Source organism: Poecilia formosa, unplaced genomic scaffold (genome assembly GCF_000485575.1).
Source record: "Poecilia formosa unplaced genomic scaffold, Poecilia_formosa-5.1.2 Scaffold47, whole genome shotgun sequence".
Taxonomy (NCBI): Eukaryota; Metazoa; Chordata; class Actinopteri; order Cyprinodontiformes; family Poeciliidae; genus Poecilia; species Poecilia formosa.
In genome coordinates, this window is record NW_006799986.1 from 2,605,521 (window position 1) to 2,623,927 (window position 18,407).

The 18,407-nt window shown below is 39.5% G+C and overlaps 1 long non-coding RNA gene across 1 annotated transcript in view; it reads left to right on the plus strand.

Annotated features, from left to right (window-relative positions):
• The window catches only part of LOC103138183 (uncharacterized), a 53,993-nt gene that overhangs the window by 18,114 nt on the left and 17,472 nt on the right, over window positions 1-18,407 (plus strand). Inside the window, exon 3 of the long non-coding RNA XR_476247.1 lies at window positions 6,796-6,885. This is a non-coding gene — a long non-coding RNA (uncharacterized LOC103138183). The remainder of the gene's footprint in view (window positions 1-6,795; window positions 6,886-18,407) is intronic.

An 18,407-nucleotide genomic window follows, 5' to 3' on the forward strand; every position in this document is an offset into this window, starting at 1 on the left:
CTGACCTGAAAGCAAATATAAATTTAGCATGAATATAAATTTAGCATGAAACGAGTCGATTTGATGTGTGTTTCTGAGAGATTTCCGCCTGTGCTTTCCTTCTGAAAGATTTATATTTCTGTTTATTCATCAAGTCGTGTTATTTGCCTGCCAAAATAAGTGTTTTCTTGTCTTTGCCTCCACTTCCTCTGCGTGTCTCCTGTGGATTTTCGAGTCTCATTTGGAGGCGACCCACAGCTGCTTTAATCCCTCTGGTGTTATGAAGCGCCCGCTCTCAGAAGAGATCGTTGTCACAGAGAGAGACTTAGGCCTTCAGCCACAAACCAAAGAAATGTGCAGGAAAGAGGTAGAAAGGAGCAGACCCGTCACCCTTTTATAGCCTAGCATTACTGCTTTTACAGTTAGACCGGCCATGATCCATCTTGGGCCGCCGTTAAGCTCTTAGTCAACATCCCACATTGTCTTAAAGTCTTTCAAACAGCCATCGTCTGCTGCTGTTGTTTTTTTCCTCTGGCATCCTTAGGTGAACCTCTTCCACCCATCCTGACCTCAGATCAGTCCTGCTTGTTTTTAGCTTTACACACAAGATTATAGGCCGGAAAAGGATGTAAACAAGCGGCTGTGAGCACGTAAGAGCAAACCCAGACTCAGAAAGCGTGTAGGGACTGTGAGATTGATGGCTGATCACTTTAGTGAGTAAGCTGACTGTCCGTGCCGGTGTAGTACCTCCGTGTTTGTGTTTATCTTGCGTTTGTCAGGCCGGCCGTGTGAACGAGCGCGACTGGAGGATTCCCGCGATGACAGTCCCAATCAATCACTGCAGCCACCAGAGTGCAGAGTTCAAGAGACATTTTGGCAGCGGGATGCACTGAGGGGCCTGCCAAGGCAAAGAGACCGAGCTGGAGTAATGATTGCCATTAGGCGCCTTTATGAATATTTATGACAAACATCTGCAGCATGAACACGGCTTGGTGAGTTAGCAGAGCCGCGTCTTGTTCAGAGTCGATGCAGATGCTGGGAAGAAAAAAGCAGTTGTACATGTGATCTGTAAAGGTCTCAGGTGAGGTGCTTTCAGGTGTCAGCAGAAAAACCAGGTGTACCAGATTACCCTGAACGCCTCAGGATTTCAGATTTCAGGGACCAAAGCACAAAAACCAACCGGATTAAGATAACGTGCTTCAGCTGTGATGCTGTTATGAAATCAAATATGATAACAATGTTTGAAGATTGAAGAGAAGCACTAAGTAAACTACAAAAGACCACTAGTGATGGTTCAGGATTTACCTATTCACAGATTTTAGAATAATCTCAAATGCATTAAAAAAAAAAGCTGAAATATGTAGGATCCAATCCAGAAGCAGCTTTTATTTCACTTGTCACTGATTGGCTGAAACTCAAGGGGAGGAAATAAAGAAAATCATGGATGCATTAATGTATATTTGATTATTGCACTATTAGAACAGGAACTTGTTTTCCTTAACCTCCACAAATACTAACTGTCCACTATAATTTTTTATTTTCCTTTTTATTGTCACAGTCCAAACATATTGACGCTCCCTCATCACCATTTATTCATCTCATTATTTTTCCATTTCCCTCTTGATTTCCAGTTTTATTTTTGGAGAAAATGCACAGAACAAAGTAAATCTAAACATAAAATAGAGTGGAAATGACTTTGTATTGTACGGCGTTTACAAAATTCACAAACACTGAAAACTTTTCCCAGACAATCAGGGGATTTTGGTGAATAACCTTAAAATGCAGACGGTGAAAAGTCATTTTACTTCTTCAGCATAAATCTGGAATTACCCTGTTGTATCGCAGAGATAAAACTCTAGACATACAAATTTCCATGTGTGGTCACCAGAGGGTTCGGTCACGACGGACTCAGATATGGTTTTGAAATGACTCATATTTATCCTCTCAGTGAATGTTTGTTTGAGTCTTAAATACCTGTCTGTGTTTCTGTATGCCAGTCTGAGAAAAAGAGTGGGCTTCCCCTGCTGACTCGGCATCTCCCGGGTCCATTGTTATTATATTACTTAGCAACTTCAGCTTTCTTACGTTGCACCATGACGACTGCTCCTATAGGACACAAATTATTTTAATGTATTCTTGCAATTGCTGCTTAGATGTGAAATAAGTGGAAAAACTCAAAGGTTTTAATGTTTGCAGTTTTGCTTAGCTTCTCTTTCTACTTTTATTTAATGAAGAAAACGATTCACATTGAGGAAAAAGACAAAGTTTATGACAGTTACACTCTGAGTAAACACAGACGCAAGATAATTGAGTGAACAGTGTGTGTTGTTTATAAGGATCAGGTATTTCATGTTTTCACTCCATACAAAATACCTGATCATTTATGCAGATCCACTTAATATTAATAACCTCTTTGTCCAAACAATAATAATGCATGACCGTGCAGAACTGTTAGCATTGTTGTTATTTTTCTTTATGTGGGAAATAAAGAAGCAAATACTTTACTGCAGCTGCTGTCTGAGGATTTTAACTCCCTGTCCGTCCAGCACATGTAGCGTTAGCTTGAAGTAATATTTTAGCCTAAATAAATAGCTCCAGCATTTTCTGATTTGGTGTTTTATTGCAATCAGAATTACAGATTTACAGGTGAAATGTTTGTAAGGAATTTGTACGATATTTGAGCTGATGTATGATGTTGAATGTGATTTTTTATTACTCCTTGTGTTGGTTGCAGACTGTAACTTGACAGTAAGGCTGACGCAGCAGTCACTTAAACTCAATGTTTTGGACCAATTCTGAGAAAATTTGCAGTAAAATCAGAGGAAAATGTGGAGATTTGTTGATTTTGTGTGAATTTTGTGGATTTGTGAAAAACTGGAGGGACTTATTGATGTAATTTGAAGTCTAGAGGGCCACATAAAAAGCTGCGGCGGGCCAGATTTGGCCCCCGGACCTTGAGTTTGACACCTGAGAGCTTTACTGTTTTGATTTGGTTGCTCGTTCTGCTTTCCATCCACATTTAATATCTCATTAAATGTGTCATTTTTTTCCTCAACAACTTTTGGCTGAACTTTGCTCATATTTTCACACTTTTACACACTTTTCCATTTCTGACATTATGAATTTACATCAACATCATAAACTACAAAGTGGGCTCCTCATTTCTGAAAATAACCGTGTGCTGGATTTTTAGTGGTAGCTGCACTGGCACCCCTTAAATTTCATACAAAATTTTCCGGTAATCGTTCTTCTTAGACTATCAAAGAGAGGATCTCATTCAAACGGCAAAAAAAGCCCAAATTCACTTGGAAGCGTTGACAGCTTTCCAAAATGCTGGGAACTACTTTTCTCCCTCAAAGCTCGAGCAGCTGCAGGAGAATTGGCGATCCTTGATCGTACCGAATGGATTTGATGTGGGACTTTTTGTCTTAAGTGCATTTTATATGAGATGACACAAACAGTCACGTTTTCTGACTGACCCATGTTCAGCTTAAGTAGAGAGCCTCTTAAAACAGCACTCAGGATGTTTCAAATATTAAATCAAAATTAATCATAAATGTATCTGGGAACAACAGGTGCTTACACACACTTATCTAGAGTTACTGTTGAACACATGTAGCTCATCATAACCTTATCATCACAGTCACTTCAGATAAAATGGGGAAACGTTGAAAAGTTATGAAAATAAATAAATCTGAATGTTTTGAGTAGAAGGTGAAGCTGAAGCCATAAGCTTTAATTTTAGCTGCTTTGTTCTCCCCATGCCAAAAACATGGTAAATGTTCATCATGATTAGAACATGATATAATAAATTGCCTGAAATGCAGAACCAAAAAGGTCCAGAGGAATCCTCTGCAGGCCTGCGAGGCGGGCTTCAGTTAAAGCACAAATCTGCTGCGGGACGCAGTGTACTTTTACAATATTGAAAGAGCCCCAAGCCAAAGGTGGCTTCATAATTTTTAATGAGGAGAAGTTTGGAACCACCGGTTCAGACACACAGGCAAACACATTTGTTTTTTCCAGCACCGCGGTCGCAGCGCTAAACCAGGAGCGTGTGAGAGCTGGCTCTGGAAAAACAGAAACCAACTGGTTTTTCTAAAACCGTCTCTCCCAGTAAATCCCTGGTCCTCCCTCTGAGGGACTCTGAGATTCTGTGGAGGATTACGGCACACATTGATATCAGCAGTTTGATTTAAAAACACTCTTTAACAGAACAGGTGTTTGTGAAATCTCCTTTCTGATCTGAGATCAGGTTTTATAAACAGGAGTTCCACACATTGTCTTAGTCTGGATTTATAAACAGCAGCTAGTCATATTAAAAGACTAGACAGTGTTTTTAAACCGGCTCACAAACTGTAATTACCAATTCAACTGAAAACAATGATTATGAAAGCAGCCATGTGCATTCACCTAGACCAGTGTTTTTCAACCTTTTTTGAGCCAAGGTACATTGTTTTAATTGAAAAAATCACGAGGCACACAGCCAACCAAAAATGTAAACAGATACTCTGTAGCCGCTTATATTACATATAGTCATTCTTATCAAAGTGTCTTGAATAGGAATCAAATAAACACAAAAATTTATTTTTATCATATTTCTTATTTCAAATTGCACTTAACATGTCCACTTCAAAAAACACCTGAACAGCCACAACACTGTCATGTGATGCATGAATGTAGTAACATTCATGCATCACTAATTCTCTTGTTTTAATGTAAAATGCTCTGTACCTACTGCCATCTAGTGGTAATAAAATTACATGATTACGCCGCTAGTCACTACTACAGCAAAGACACTCAAAGATGGCATCATTTGCAGATAATTCATTCGTTTTCAAAAATCTTTTAAGACCAATTACCGTATTTTCCGGACTATGAGCGCACCATATTATAAACCGTACCTTTAATTTTTTGGACACCCCCGGAAACTTACAGGCCGCAGGTTTCTCTGCTGCTCTCGGTTTCCCATAAGGACCCAGCAGAGGGCAGCAGAGGGCTGCGTCCTAATAACTGCAGTTCTCCGTCTCCAAATCCGGTTTTGTTCACGCCGAGTTTCCGTGCAGCGGCTTTATTTCCCTCCTGTACTGCCAGATCGATACTCCTCAACTTAGAAGCTGCATCATATAAGTTTGGAAACATTTCTCCGTCGTGCCTGCTGCTAGCATGTGCTTGTTCTAAATGAAAATTGGCGCGTTCTTCTTTGATTTCCTATTTTGACTTCCAATGATTCACTTCCTGCTAGAGAGCCCCCTGGTGGTTGAAGAAAAATCCACAGAAAAGCCACATGTTCAAAGTGTAGGAAAAAAGTAGCAACTTATAGTCCAGAAAATACGGGAGGTGAAATTGGATAATTTCCACGGCAGACCTGACGATCACTCACGGTACACTAGTGTGCCGCGGCACAGTGGTTGAAAAACACTGACCTAGACTCAGAAAAATGATAGAGGCAGTGAGTGAGAACAGACAGAAGAGATCATGTTCACATTATCCAAGAGAAACCTGGCTGTCAGGGGGAACTGGGTTTTTCTTTCACTGTTTTCAAATAAATCCTGATGGTTTTATGAGATTTTAATTGACTTTTTGTGTCCATGAACCAACTTCATGTGCTTAACGTGTCATCAATCTGTCAGGAAACTACAAGTTTATATGTGGGCTATCATTTACATGTACGTACAAATGAATTATGCTAACACTGGATCCAAAAGTATGAAAGTAATTATAAAAAAAAATCATGTCATGCATACATTAATAGAGATGTTCTTCCATTTAAGTAACATTGGGGATTTTTACTCAGTCTTTAAACTCAAACGATGTTTTTCAGTGTATCTGCTGTGTTTTTGGGTTTTTTCTGTTTTATTTTCTTGTAATTTGCTGGAGCTGCTGCCTGACTCCAGAGGTCATCACCTTTACTGCTCTGCTGGCCACAGACTGTTTTTATTTTCCAGTCTCGTCGTGTTTCTGCCTCTGAATGTTGCTGTCTTCTAACATTTGTTGACAATTACTTTATACCCTCAAGGCATGAAACACAAACCATTCTTTTGTGTTTCTAAGTTGCAGAACTTGTTTTAGTTGAATTAACATCAACTAAATATTATGCTGTTATCGTATTTCTCTACAGTTGCAACTGAAGAAGCTCAATAATCTGATTTGGATCTTAAAGCAACATCCATTCATCTGTTTTCTATACCATTGCAGTTGTTCTTGAACAGATCACCAGTCTGTAACAGTGAACAGGATAATTAACCGTGTTTAAGATTAATTTATGGACAGTGGAAAGACGCTTGCTGCTGGTCTTATCCGGGGAAAACTTACAAACTCTGTAACAAAAGTGTTTGACTGAGATTCAAACTCAGGACGTTGTTGCTGCAAGGCAGCAGTGCTAACAATCCAGTCACCATAAAACCTAATTAAGCAGCTTTAACATTGTTAACCTCAACTTTATTTTTTATGGTGTTTAATGGAGTGTTTAAAAGTAATGTGTTAATGTTATCACCTTTCATCTTCCTCCTTTTATTCCCTCAAGACTCGGTTGTGCAAGTTGATAAATTAATTACTAACCTGCCTATTTTAATTATGTTTAGCTAAATATATTTGGGACTGGTTTTGTCATTTATTCAGATTGAAAAGAGACACAGTTTAAATGTGAAAATCTTTCTTGATAAGTTGTTTATACTGTTTGTTCAGCTGTTTGCTTCAGAAGTCTATAAACTGTGTTTTTTGCCATGAATTTATCTGCGTGTGGTCAGAAAGCAGAAGCAACATCTTTTGTTTTGTCTCTGGGATAACTTAAAAACTTTTTTTTCCATTTCTGCACAGGCTTGACTGAGATGCTGGAAGAACTTCAAGGCCGTGCCACAGATATTCATCACAAATCTTATTACCGACGCTGGCATTTTCCTGCCACAGGTGAGCTCACTCGCACCGAGCCGAACATGACGGGGGATTTCCCTGGAGGTCGCAGAGGGGTCGCTGGGATATCGGGTTAATGAAAACCAACATGGTGCAGGTTGTCTGGGTCTAAAGGAGGTGATAACGCTGGAGACAATTGGGAAATTTGTAGTCAGTTTTATTAGTGAAGCAGCCCCAGGGAAGTGTTTTAATTTAATTTAAATCCTAATGTAAAGCATGACTGGACTTTGCAGGTGTTGCAAGGTGCTTCTCAGAGTGATTAGCATATCAAACATTAATTCCAACCACACTTGGCACCATGTACCTTCACTCTATGCATACTTTGTAAAGAAAGGGACGCCTGATGATATTAATGGGTATTTTTTATTATCTGTAGGCCATTAAATGTTTAGCCTACATGCAAAACACGTTTTGTTTTGGTGCTTCGTACAGAGGCGCATGCTAAGTTTAGCTCTGCTCTGAATCCTGTAAGTGACAGGATTCCTGCAATAAACATTTAATTATTTGAAAACATTAATTAGTAATAAAATTGCACCAGTTAATGTAGCTTCAAAACATTTTATTTTTTGTAAATTGGCATGTTTCCATTAAGCAAATTTATTTTCAAAATGTCAAATATATAATCAATGGAAATGCAACTTATGTTGCATTCAGTTATTATGAAAATTCTGCATATGTCTAAAAAGGATTAAAATAAATTTTGCTTTGTAATTTAGCACCTTGAAATTGGCCTCTGTCTCTTTAAGAAGCTCCTGCTCTTCCTGTTCTCCTCCGTCAGTTTGGTTTATTGATCTGCAGTATCTGAGCTATCTGAGCAAACCATCTATTTAAGTGCTCTTTGTATTTATTTCTGGATGTTATTGCAAATATTTTATTTCACATTGACCTTCTGTTGGCTCTTCATTCTTGGGCGTATTTTATTGTTACACATATATTTCCCTGGATAATTTCAGGGAATGTAACAGTGGATAAAAAAAACGATGCACATCAGGCTGCACACATTGTCCCCCATGTGAAATACAGTGAGGCTGGGACATTTTTACAGCTGCAAGAACATTATTCTTGTAGGGTGTGTGTCTTCTGTTGACAAAATGCTGCTTCACTCCTTTTGTTAAGGAGCCTTTTCATGCCTGAATGATTCGTTTGTCAGAGCAAAGTGGTTCATCAAACATATTGAAAATGTTTATATATTGAACTGAGTAAAAAGCAGCCAGAGTTTCCCCAGAGAACAAAAGGAGCTGCTAATCAAAACCACTTTAAAAGATACTGGAAAGTATTTCACAGCTAAATAAAAAGAAATGAAGAATGGGTCAGGATACTTCACGTCTCTTATCTCAACAACCAGCGGCTGTTCTTCCCATTATGTCGCCCTAACAAGAACCTCCTTCAGCTTTGTTAAAGGGGCAGTACTATTTATTTTCCAAGCACAGGGAGCCATTACCTTCAGTTGTTATGAAAATACTACATATGTCAAATTTGACTTTGCCTTGAAATTGGGCCTCTGTCTCTTTAAGAAGTGGTAGGTTTTTTTTCTGAAACTCCTCCTTCAGGAAGTCATAACAACATGGCTCCATTATTGACTCTTTAACAACGTTTTTACCAGCGTTGCTCTGAGAAGTAGCTCCTATTATGAGATCAGCAGATGAGCAGCTCCACCAGGTGTTTGCTAATTGCTGCTGGCTAGTCTGAAGGAGCAGAGTGGAGGTCTGCTCTGTGAGGCAGACGCTCTAAAGCTCAGAGGATGAGCTGCGTCTCAAAGGCGGAGCTAGGGCCACTCAGGCGTTTTGCACAAGTGAATGGTTGCCATGGAGATTAAATGATTTCTCAGAAAAGAGTCATGCAAACACTCCAGGTATGATTTAGATGAGATAATAACATGATGGTAAAGCTCAAAATGTTGATTTAACATAATACTGACATCAAATATATTTTTATCAAAAACTCATACTGTTCATCAGTTTCCCTCATGGCTGAGCAGAAAAATCAGAATATAACGGACGTGTTGTTTCTGATGCCGCCCTGGGTAAGTGCCCATGTATCTCCACTCTAAACGGCCTGTTTTGATGAAACACACCCGTACAGCAGTGTCGTCTCACTGACTCCCAACAGGACCGGGTTTTTGTCAACTGTAACCGTCACATTTAGTCAGTTCTGCGTTTCAAGCTCTGCCAGAAGCCGTTCTGTCATCGTCCCTCCTTCCACCCTTTGTCTGATAGTTTTCGCTGGATGTCACAGGCAGGCTTCCAAGAGATGCTCCCCAAACTCCGTCCCTACCTCTTCCTACTGTTGTTTATGGAGGAAATATCATCCGAACTCTTATTATTCCAGCTGGGCAGGAGATACCTCTGCCTTGGAGCTTGGCCCAGAGCAGAGAACGAGATCAGCACCAACATACATCCTCATCCGTGCCAAATATCTTTTTCATCCTTTCTGTCCGGGCTCAGAGAAAACAAACAAGGGGAAGTCACTTTACTGCATCGCACTACCAGAAGGGAGACTTTAAAACAGGGTGTTCTCCACTTCGTAAGGCTTTTCTTCTGTCTGGAGGAGGGTGGAGTCATTTCAGTGTCAGAAATGAGGTAAGAAGTTTTACACCGGGGACTCTGGGGGTCAAACCGGGTTGGACTTGTTTTTTGGGCAGAAGCTGCCAGATCCAGGTTTTTTGCAGAGTTTAAGGGTCTTGACGCAAGGCGGCTTCCTGTTCCGCGCTTTGTGTCGGCGCTCTGCTCCAGCTCAGATTGAACACTCAGCAGAAGTTTGGTGGAATTTAATATAGAAGCTCCTTCATGATCCAGAAACAATATTTTATCTAAGTGCCGGCACCCCTAATTGGTGGGATTTAGAAAATACATTTACGGAGAATACTTTGTTTTTTCTCAGCAGTAACTAAAGCCAAAACACCTCCTTACGTCTGCACTGAAATCATACACTGTAATGATATAGTGCCCACATAAACCCTGTTTATTAGCTGCAGCTAGGCTTTCTGGGTTTGTCTCATTCTCCATTTATTCCTTATATTACATTCAGACATCCTCTAAACTCATCAGTTTTTCAAGTGCAGCTTGCCTTCTCTTCAGTTTACACATTTCAGACCGTATTAAACTAATTTAGGCCTCATAAAATATAATAAAAACTTTCAATTCTGTCTAGCATTAGATATTAGGCATCGGTGTAGGTTTAGAAAGTAAAAATGTAAACAAACTAGACACGAGAAATGAAACTGAGTTTTAAGGAAACTTAAATAAGAAACGTTGATGTCAAAGTCTTGGGTTCAAATCCCTGCAGACGTAGGTTCTCTCCGCAGTTTGCTCTCACAAAAGGTTTGTTTCAGTTTATTCTTTTGGGGGGGGATTTGTGTAAAACAGCAGGAATAAATCTGTAACTTTTATATTTTTAGTAGTTCGTCAACATGATGTAATCTGTTACCCAGGAAGTGGATTTAATAGGAAGTTATTTTAAATAATTGAACACAGGATCTTTATTTTGAGAAAGAAGATCTAAAAAGCTGCAGAACAAATATAAACTTCCTTCCTTAAAGGTGTTGGGGCAACTTGTCTGGTTCACCTCCAGTGTTTTCTCAGATTTGTCTCCAGAAGAGGCAACATGGCCGCCTTAAAGTCAACGTGACAGTTATCAGATTTATGATGGGAGACCCTAACAGGAGTCAGCTGCTCCTTATTGGGTCACTGAGGATGTTTTCACACCTGATGGTCCGGTGTTGTAACTCAACGTTTGTTACAACTTTAGCTGCTGCGGTTTCCTTTCACACTTTATAGAAGAAGTTATGCAAACTCTTTGAGAAACCTGTTCCCCTCCTCGCCGTTGTAGGATTTCTATTCCATCTTTGGCAAAAGACAACAAACCATTTTCCCTGCTAGTGTCAGACTCGAGCGTTTGTTTAGGTTGTATTTACCCAGAATGCCCTGTGCTGTAGTCTGCGGCCACATATGCAGCGTTCACTTCAGCCAACCGAGGCGTAGGCTTGTATTTGGACCAGATTTCACTGTTTTGGTCCACATCAGAGTTTGATTAGCATTCATACTTCCACAAACAAACCGGACTTTCTAGGCAAACAAACTAGAGTTTGATTAAAGCAAACTAAACAGACAAAGAATTAGATAAATGCTCTATTGATTGGCATATTAGGACAGCATCTTCTTACTAGGATCAGGAACGTTTGGCAGGAGCTGAAAATGTGAAATTATGAGCAGAAGCAGCTTATAATATAATCTTTTTCCACAGGAGTGGAAAACACTCTTTTTGTTTTTGTGATTAGTTTTTTGGCTGTTCAGGCCGTCTGCTTGTCCTCTCCACTGGAGGGAGATGAGGTGGTTCGGGTGTCAGGTGAAAGTCCCTTCCTAAGGTATTTTGGACCGGTCCCACTGGGAGGAAGCCGCTGGGCAGACCTGGAACACAGTGGAGAGATTATGTCTTACGCTTGGCCTGGGAAAACCTCGGAATCCCACCGGATGAGCTGGGACGGGGAGCTCTGGGAATTTCTGCTTAATCTGCTGCCCTCCTGACTGGCCTTCGGATGACGGATCCACTTTTTATACGTTACTAAGAATAAAAGAACTGATTCTGATTCATAAAGCGTCCTGTGTACAGAGGAGCTCATTGACAGGAGTTTGGATTTTTTGTCTTTTTAAGGAAAACACTGTCCTCTCCTGTATTCTGAGAGTATTTTTCACTCTTTGCTCTCTCTCTTTTTGTGTGAACCTTCCCTACCTGTCAGACCTGGCCTTGTGTTTGACACAGTGGTGTTGAAGCTTCCTCCATCTAAATCAGCCACTTAAGCGCACCATTTAATGCTTTGTTAACCACGTTAAAAAGCTGAGTGCTTCATTGTGCCTTCTGTTAATGTGGCGAGCAAAAAGAGGTTGAGCAAAATTACTCACCAACAGTCAAAATGATTATTTAAATAAAAAAAAACCATATTTTCCTTCTTTGTTCTGAAGGTTCTGGTCACTCTGCATGTTTTCTCTGCTCCAGCAGCAGCAGCAGCAGAAACCTGCAGATGACTGACCTCACCTCACAGGTTCCCACTTTGTGCTTCTCTCCATCTCTCTTTACAAATTGCTGATAATTAGCCCAGGGAGAGAGGTTTTTCTTTTTTGAGAGTGTGTCACTAATTGTGCCACTTTATTATTTTTCTTTTGTGGCACAGCTGAAAGGGACTGTTTGGTGAAAAACCAGGAGCTGCAGCAGCTGCTGCGTTTATCCCACTCGTGTTTTGACTGCCGCTGCCGATTCAGACCTGACTGCGCTCCTCTGTTTGTGCACCTCTGCCCTGCGGCGCTCATGGCGGTGGGCGGTAGGAAAATGAAATGGTGCATGGCAGAAAAAAAAACCGACTCCGTTTGTTTCTGATAGCAAGAATTATGGAAATGATATTTAAATGGCCATTTGCCTGTCTTTTTATCAGCTGACCTGGCAACCTGAAGCCATTCTTCGTATGTTTATCTGCGCATGCACTTGATTGTAGCCTGTGTAAGTATAGCTATGTGTGTGTGTGTGTGTGTTTATTTGAGTTTACTGATTTGAATTTGTGTATGCATTCAAATTTTCGTGTCAGAGATACTTCCTCATTTTACCTCCTTCAGTTTGCATTTTATGGCAACGGTTCTGCCTGTTCACATGGGATCTAAAATGTTTCTAAGGTTGATTTAGGACAACAAACTGAGCTCTGCTGCTGGTGTTGAAGATCTAATCTACATGGGAAAGTGTGTGTGCGTGTGTGTGTGTGTGTTTCCCAGTGCTGTATTTTCATTTCTGTGAAAAGCTGCAAAATTATACTAAATATTTGTAATGGAAAATCTCTTATTGGCTGCTATGTGTTAGAAAAAAGTTCACAGTTCATAAACATGATAACACCAAACCCAAAGTAAAACGACGTGGCGGCAGCATCTTAAAAACAGATTTTTCTTTTTCATTAAGGTGGATGAAATTATAAAGTTTAAAGTTTTCACCTGAACCCTCCAGGTGTCTGGAAGAAAGTTGAAGAGGGATTTAATTTCTCAATATCTCAATGAGTTTAAACATAAATCAAAATCAACAAAAATGACCAGAACAAAATTAAAAAGATTGGACATCAATCATCACAACAGAGAATCATCTAAACCAGAGGAAAGCCTCTCAGATTTATTTTATTTTTATTGTTATTTTTAAATGAATAAATACCTATTTTTTATTGATTTATTTAATATTTTTATTCCTTGGATGCTGGTTGTTTAGACCTGTTTGTTTTGTTAACATGACTCTCAGGTGTTTGCATGTGGAGTCCTGTTGATGGGAAGCTGCCAACAGGTGGAGTAGTCCTACTGTCAGTACCGACTGAAGACTTCCTGACAAAATGCACTATCATGTCACATAATGCATTTTATTGTTTCATAACAGAGTCCCTTTGAGTTTTCTAAAATTTAAATCGGAGGACCAACACGCCTTCTAAAAATCAGTCGTCGTCCTGCACAAATAACGGTTGGATGATTAAATCGGCTGTTTGAAAACAAACCAAAGTTCCTTAAATCTGCTTTCCTGATCGTTTTCAGCCACTCTTTTCTTAAACTTCTTTTTTTTTCATCTTTGACTCTGATTTTGCTTTAATTCCCTGAGTGTAATTTTCTATGCCTGTACCTGCAGTTTGGTGTGAACTTAAAACCGCCGCGTTTTAACTCCCTCAGAGAAATAAAGCCGCGGGTCGCTCTGACTCTCTGCTGATGGGATCAAGTACATCTTCAGGGAAGAATCTTTCTAAAGGTTACTGCAAGTTTGCCAAACATTTTTCAAGTGCTGCAGAATGAAGGGAAGGAGACGATGAGCTGTTAAAAAGCTACAAAAGCATTCAAGAGGGCTTTTATCAATCTGCCAGCAATATCCCCATTTAGATATATTCATCTGTCAAAAGAGTGTTTAAAACTCAAACAGCCTGTTCAAGAACAAAAGGTTAAAATAGACATTTTTTCCCTGAAGACTTTATAAACACATCTGAAAAGGGCTTTGAACGTGTTCTCTAATCACAGCTGGCAGAGACTGCAAGGATTTGTTTTCTTTCAAAATCCCGATAACGTTGTAGTGGAATCAGTGTGTGAAATGGTCAGCATCAGCATTTAGCAAGAAAAAGAAACTTATATTTAGGAGCATCTTGTATAGGATGAGAAATCCTTTTAAAACCAACAAAATCACATAGAAGATGGATGGAAAACACGTTTCATTAAAAATCTTTGTCCTATGTGAGGAAGTAATTTCCTTATATTTAATAAAGGATTTGAACAATTTAGCTTTAATAACCTGGTAATGTTAGATTTTAGCATGGTTCCCCAGAGGCCTTAAAGGTGAAGAATCTGCTTAGTGAGCCACAGTTACCACATTAATTTCAATTTTCCAGAGAAGATCTCCTGTAATTTAGGTAATGACACAGTTCCAGAGCCATTCCCATTCTCAGGGGTCAGATATACAATTTAGTCATTTTTTTCTGGCTTATTAAACAAACAAATAAGGAGTTGCTTGGTATGAGTCCGGCTGTGGTAACAGCAGACACACACTGTGAAAGCTGAAATTGCTTGACAGCTTCTGTCTATTATTAAGCAACACTCTGTTCCTAATGGAGCTTGAAACATCCACAAGGTCAAAAATTTCAGATTTCTTCGTGTGAGCTACTTATGAGGATGATCGAGTTAGTCGTAGAAAGCATATCATCAGGTTTCGTCGCCAACGTTTTGTGGTCTCTGCTGGGAAAAGATTTTGTTTTCTGGATCAACAATTTAACATAATTCTTCATTTAAAGACAGTTTTTGTAAGTTGGTAAGAAAAACCTGGAACAGTTTGCTTTGTAGTGTAAGTTTGGAGACCTTATAGTGACACCAAAGTGATGATCAGAAAATATATTCTGAATGAAAGACAGCTTCTTTATGACAGCTTGGGTCGTAGAGATAACTGGCCTGGTAAAAACCGGCCCATTGTTGCACACCTGGCTTCGTACTGATAACTGTTGAAGTTTTAAATGTTACCCAATTGCTAACGTTTGCCGTTGCTAAGGTGACATTCAATGCTTCCTACACTGCCATGCTACAGTGGTAAAACAGCACAGAAAATCAACGTCATCGTTCACAACTTCTTCTGTTCACTGATTGGCCCAGTCGAGATTCGACTGATGAAATCCAAGTCAATGGGGGAAAATACTAAAGGAAGATGAGAATCAAGCAGAATGGCATAGAAAGGCAATGGCCAGGCTAAGAGACTGGGCTACACCTGGGGTTAGCCTATTAGCAAATGTCTGTCAGTAGTGATTAGCTAACGTAGCCCAGCCTTGATAACTCCACTTGGATAGTGAATCAAAGTCTGGTACAATGTGAACACATTGGAAGTTAAAGATGGGGGTATGAGGTGTCCTGATTTCAAATACTGTCTGTAGATTTTTAGAATGTTTTTAAATTTTCCAAGTTTCCAAACTTGGAAAAGTAAAACATGGAGTTTTACTTTGAAAAGTTAAAACACCAAACCGCTGCCTAGTATGATGTGGGAAACATCTCCCCTTAGTGAAGGTGACATTCTGCTCCTCAATCAACAAAAGGATGAGAACAGAATGCTGGAGACTCTAACAAGTCTGAAATAAATGCAGCTGAGCTCTGGATCTACAAAGATGTTCACTAAGAGGATGACAACCTGAGTAGATTAAGACATGATGGGGGATCTAACTCGCTCCGTTTCCTCTGAGGCCTAAAACAACATCAGGTGTGTTTGACTTCACAATTAAGACCCATCAGGCTGAAGGATAGGCAGGGAGAAACAGGAATCCCCTGGTGGCTGATCAGCACCAAATTGAAATGGACGCGCTGAAACACGAGCAGTTCGGCTCCTGATGGACTTCACAAGATGAGTGGCATGAGTTCACCGCTGCTGATCCTTTCAGCTTCAAACTTTACAGCATACAGGTCCATCAGAAGCTCAGAGTGAATGAACCAACAGATACTTACCAATATTTATCTAAAGTCTGGTCACTTTCTTATTCTTCCTTTCACTTTGTTTTAATTTGTAAGTCAGCTCACCTGTTTTAATTTTATGATTTCTTCTTGCTGCATCTTTTCTTGTTACTTTCCATGTTCATGTTTTAATAGTGGTTTAGTTTTAGGTCATAAACTTGTCAAACCTTCTCATGTCAGTGTTTCTGTGATAAAGGTGAAGAAACAAGTCAAACTTGCGCCATAATTTTTTTCATTCCATCAGAAAGACTTATTAACGCCCGGTCTATTATTCTTCATTTAGTCTGTTTTGTTAAATGGAGACGGCAGCAGCTGAACCTGACAGGATAAACCCAGAAGGTTTAGTTTTTGTCCTTCGACGCTACGCTCATCAACTCTTTGAGATCAGTTGATGCAAAGAAACGTGTCAGGAAGGGCCGGGTAATAAATCAATAATATATATCATGACAGACACGTGATCAATATCAATAGGTAATACTTCTGATAGAAAAGTTGGTAATTTCATTCCAGAACCGCACAGCATTCTGGGCCTTTAGCTGCCCAACCGCTCACGGCCAGCTAAGCTAGGTTGGTGGAATCAACTAACTCACTCACTCTTTGGTTACCTAGCAACAACACATTCCGTAACTTGTGGTTACCTAGCAACAACCTGTAACTTCTGCAGCTGCAATTTACCCTAAATTAAAATTACATTTACAATTTAATTTTTTTGTTAATTTTTTAACTTCCTAAAAATAAAAAAAAAAACAATAGCGTGGAAACGTCACATCACCAGTTTGGTAACTGATCAATAATTATTGATATCGACTGATATGAAATGTTTCTATTGTGATCGGTTCTTCAGCCACATTGTCCAGCTTTAGTGTCAGGTTCTTATAACGGTTTTCAAATCCTAAATCTCATCTCTGCTGTCTGAACTTGTTTTTTATTGTTCCACAGAATAACAGAATTAGAAACTTTAGACACTGTGATCGATTTACTAGAGATAAACAAGTTTTTTTTTTTATTGTTTAGTAACAGCCACAGCTTATAAGATGGAAAGGAAGTAACATTTTTCTTATGTCACTTTACAAGTATTGGATTCCCACAGTCACTATAAACAGGCGTCCGCTGATATTTGGACCATATTTCACCATGCAAAGCTCTACACCACAGACTGACAGGACAATAAGGTTTTATTTATAATATTTCTACTTTATGCACAGAAAGCAGAGGGTTGCTGCGCTTTGTGGAGCCGCATTTGATCCGTTTAGGACCAGGTGAAATCAGGCTGAGAGATGGATGAAGATATCGCGGCTCTCTGGGGTGTTGGTATCAATTCATGCGCAGGTATCTCTGTGGTGTTTCCATTACAGTGATGGAGGAAGAGGGTAATATGCAAAGCCAGGGCTCATCTCGGGGAATAGCAGCTTCAATCTATCAGGGCCTCCTTTACCCGGGTCAGAGAGGCAACAATGGAGAAAAAGATAGACATGAAGAGGCAACGGAGGCATTTTCAATCTCATTTTCCATCTCAACAGGTCATTGTTATTGGATGGTCATGGAGCTGATGGCGTTTTTTATGGGTTCATCTTGAAAGAAAAATGACAACCAGATTGATGGTGGTGCTTAGAAACAGAGCAGTGTTGAAATACGGAGACGGATCATTCTCACCAGGGAGGAACTTTAGCTTCAATGTTTAGAATCCTCTGTTTCAACACTGCTGTGATTATAATGCAGATTATTGGTCATCAAATGCTGTTATTATTTAAAAGAGGAGGCTTAAATCAATGAGCAGAAACTTCACCCAGAGAGCAGGATAGTCAACCACTTCACTACTTACATATTTCACTTTACAGCAGCAGAGCAGTTAGTATTATGTTAGTTTATACATGAGAATTACTTCCTCTGAAAAGGTTTCTTTGTTTATTCACAAATCCACACTTCTGAAAAGCACAAAATATGAAGTGCACTTTAGTTTTCAGTAAGTAAAGCGATTGAAGCAGATCTATAGTTTCATTGTGTTTGTCTACAGTCATGGTCAAGTGACTTTAAACTGATTTTTTAAGCTTTGAAATGTGTGTTTTTCACTACTTTTGTGCTGATTGAACCTTTTTTGTGAGTTTCTTAGGTTATTATACAAAGCGATTCCATGCAGATTAATTCATCCTTGAGCTTTCTTAGCCTAAACAGGTTGTGCAGAGATATTTGGAGATCCTGGTGCTCAAAGTTAAACCAGGTCCTTAGAACATGATTTTTAAACACCTACAAACATATTTTATGGTATATCTGACTGAAAAACATCAGCCCAATTATCCTAACATGAGCGTTTTACCTGGAGTAACCAGGGAGAACCCAAACATGGTAAACATGGTGAATTCAAATCTGAATCCACCAAACTGAGGCTTTACTAAAGATGTTGGTCATGGTTGCAAAGCCAAACATTCACATTAGAGGGATGTACACCATCCAGGAGTGGAAAACATGTTAAATCTTAAGTTATTCTTGTTAGGTGACCATATTTGCACGTTGTCCCTGTTATGTCAGTGAGTCCCAGTAATT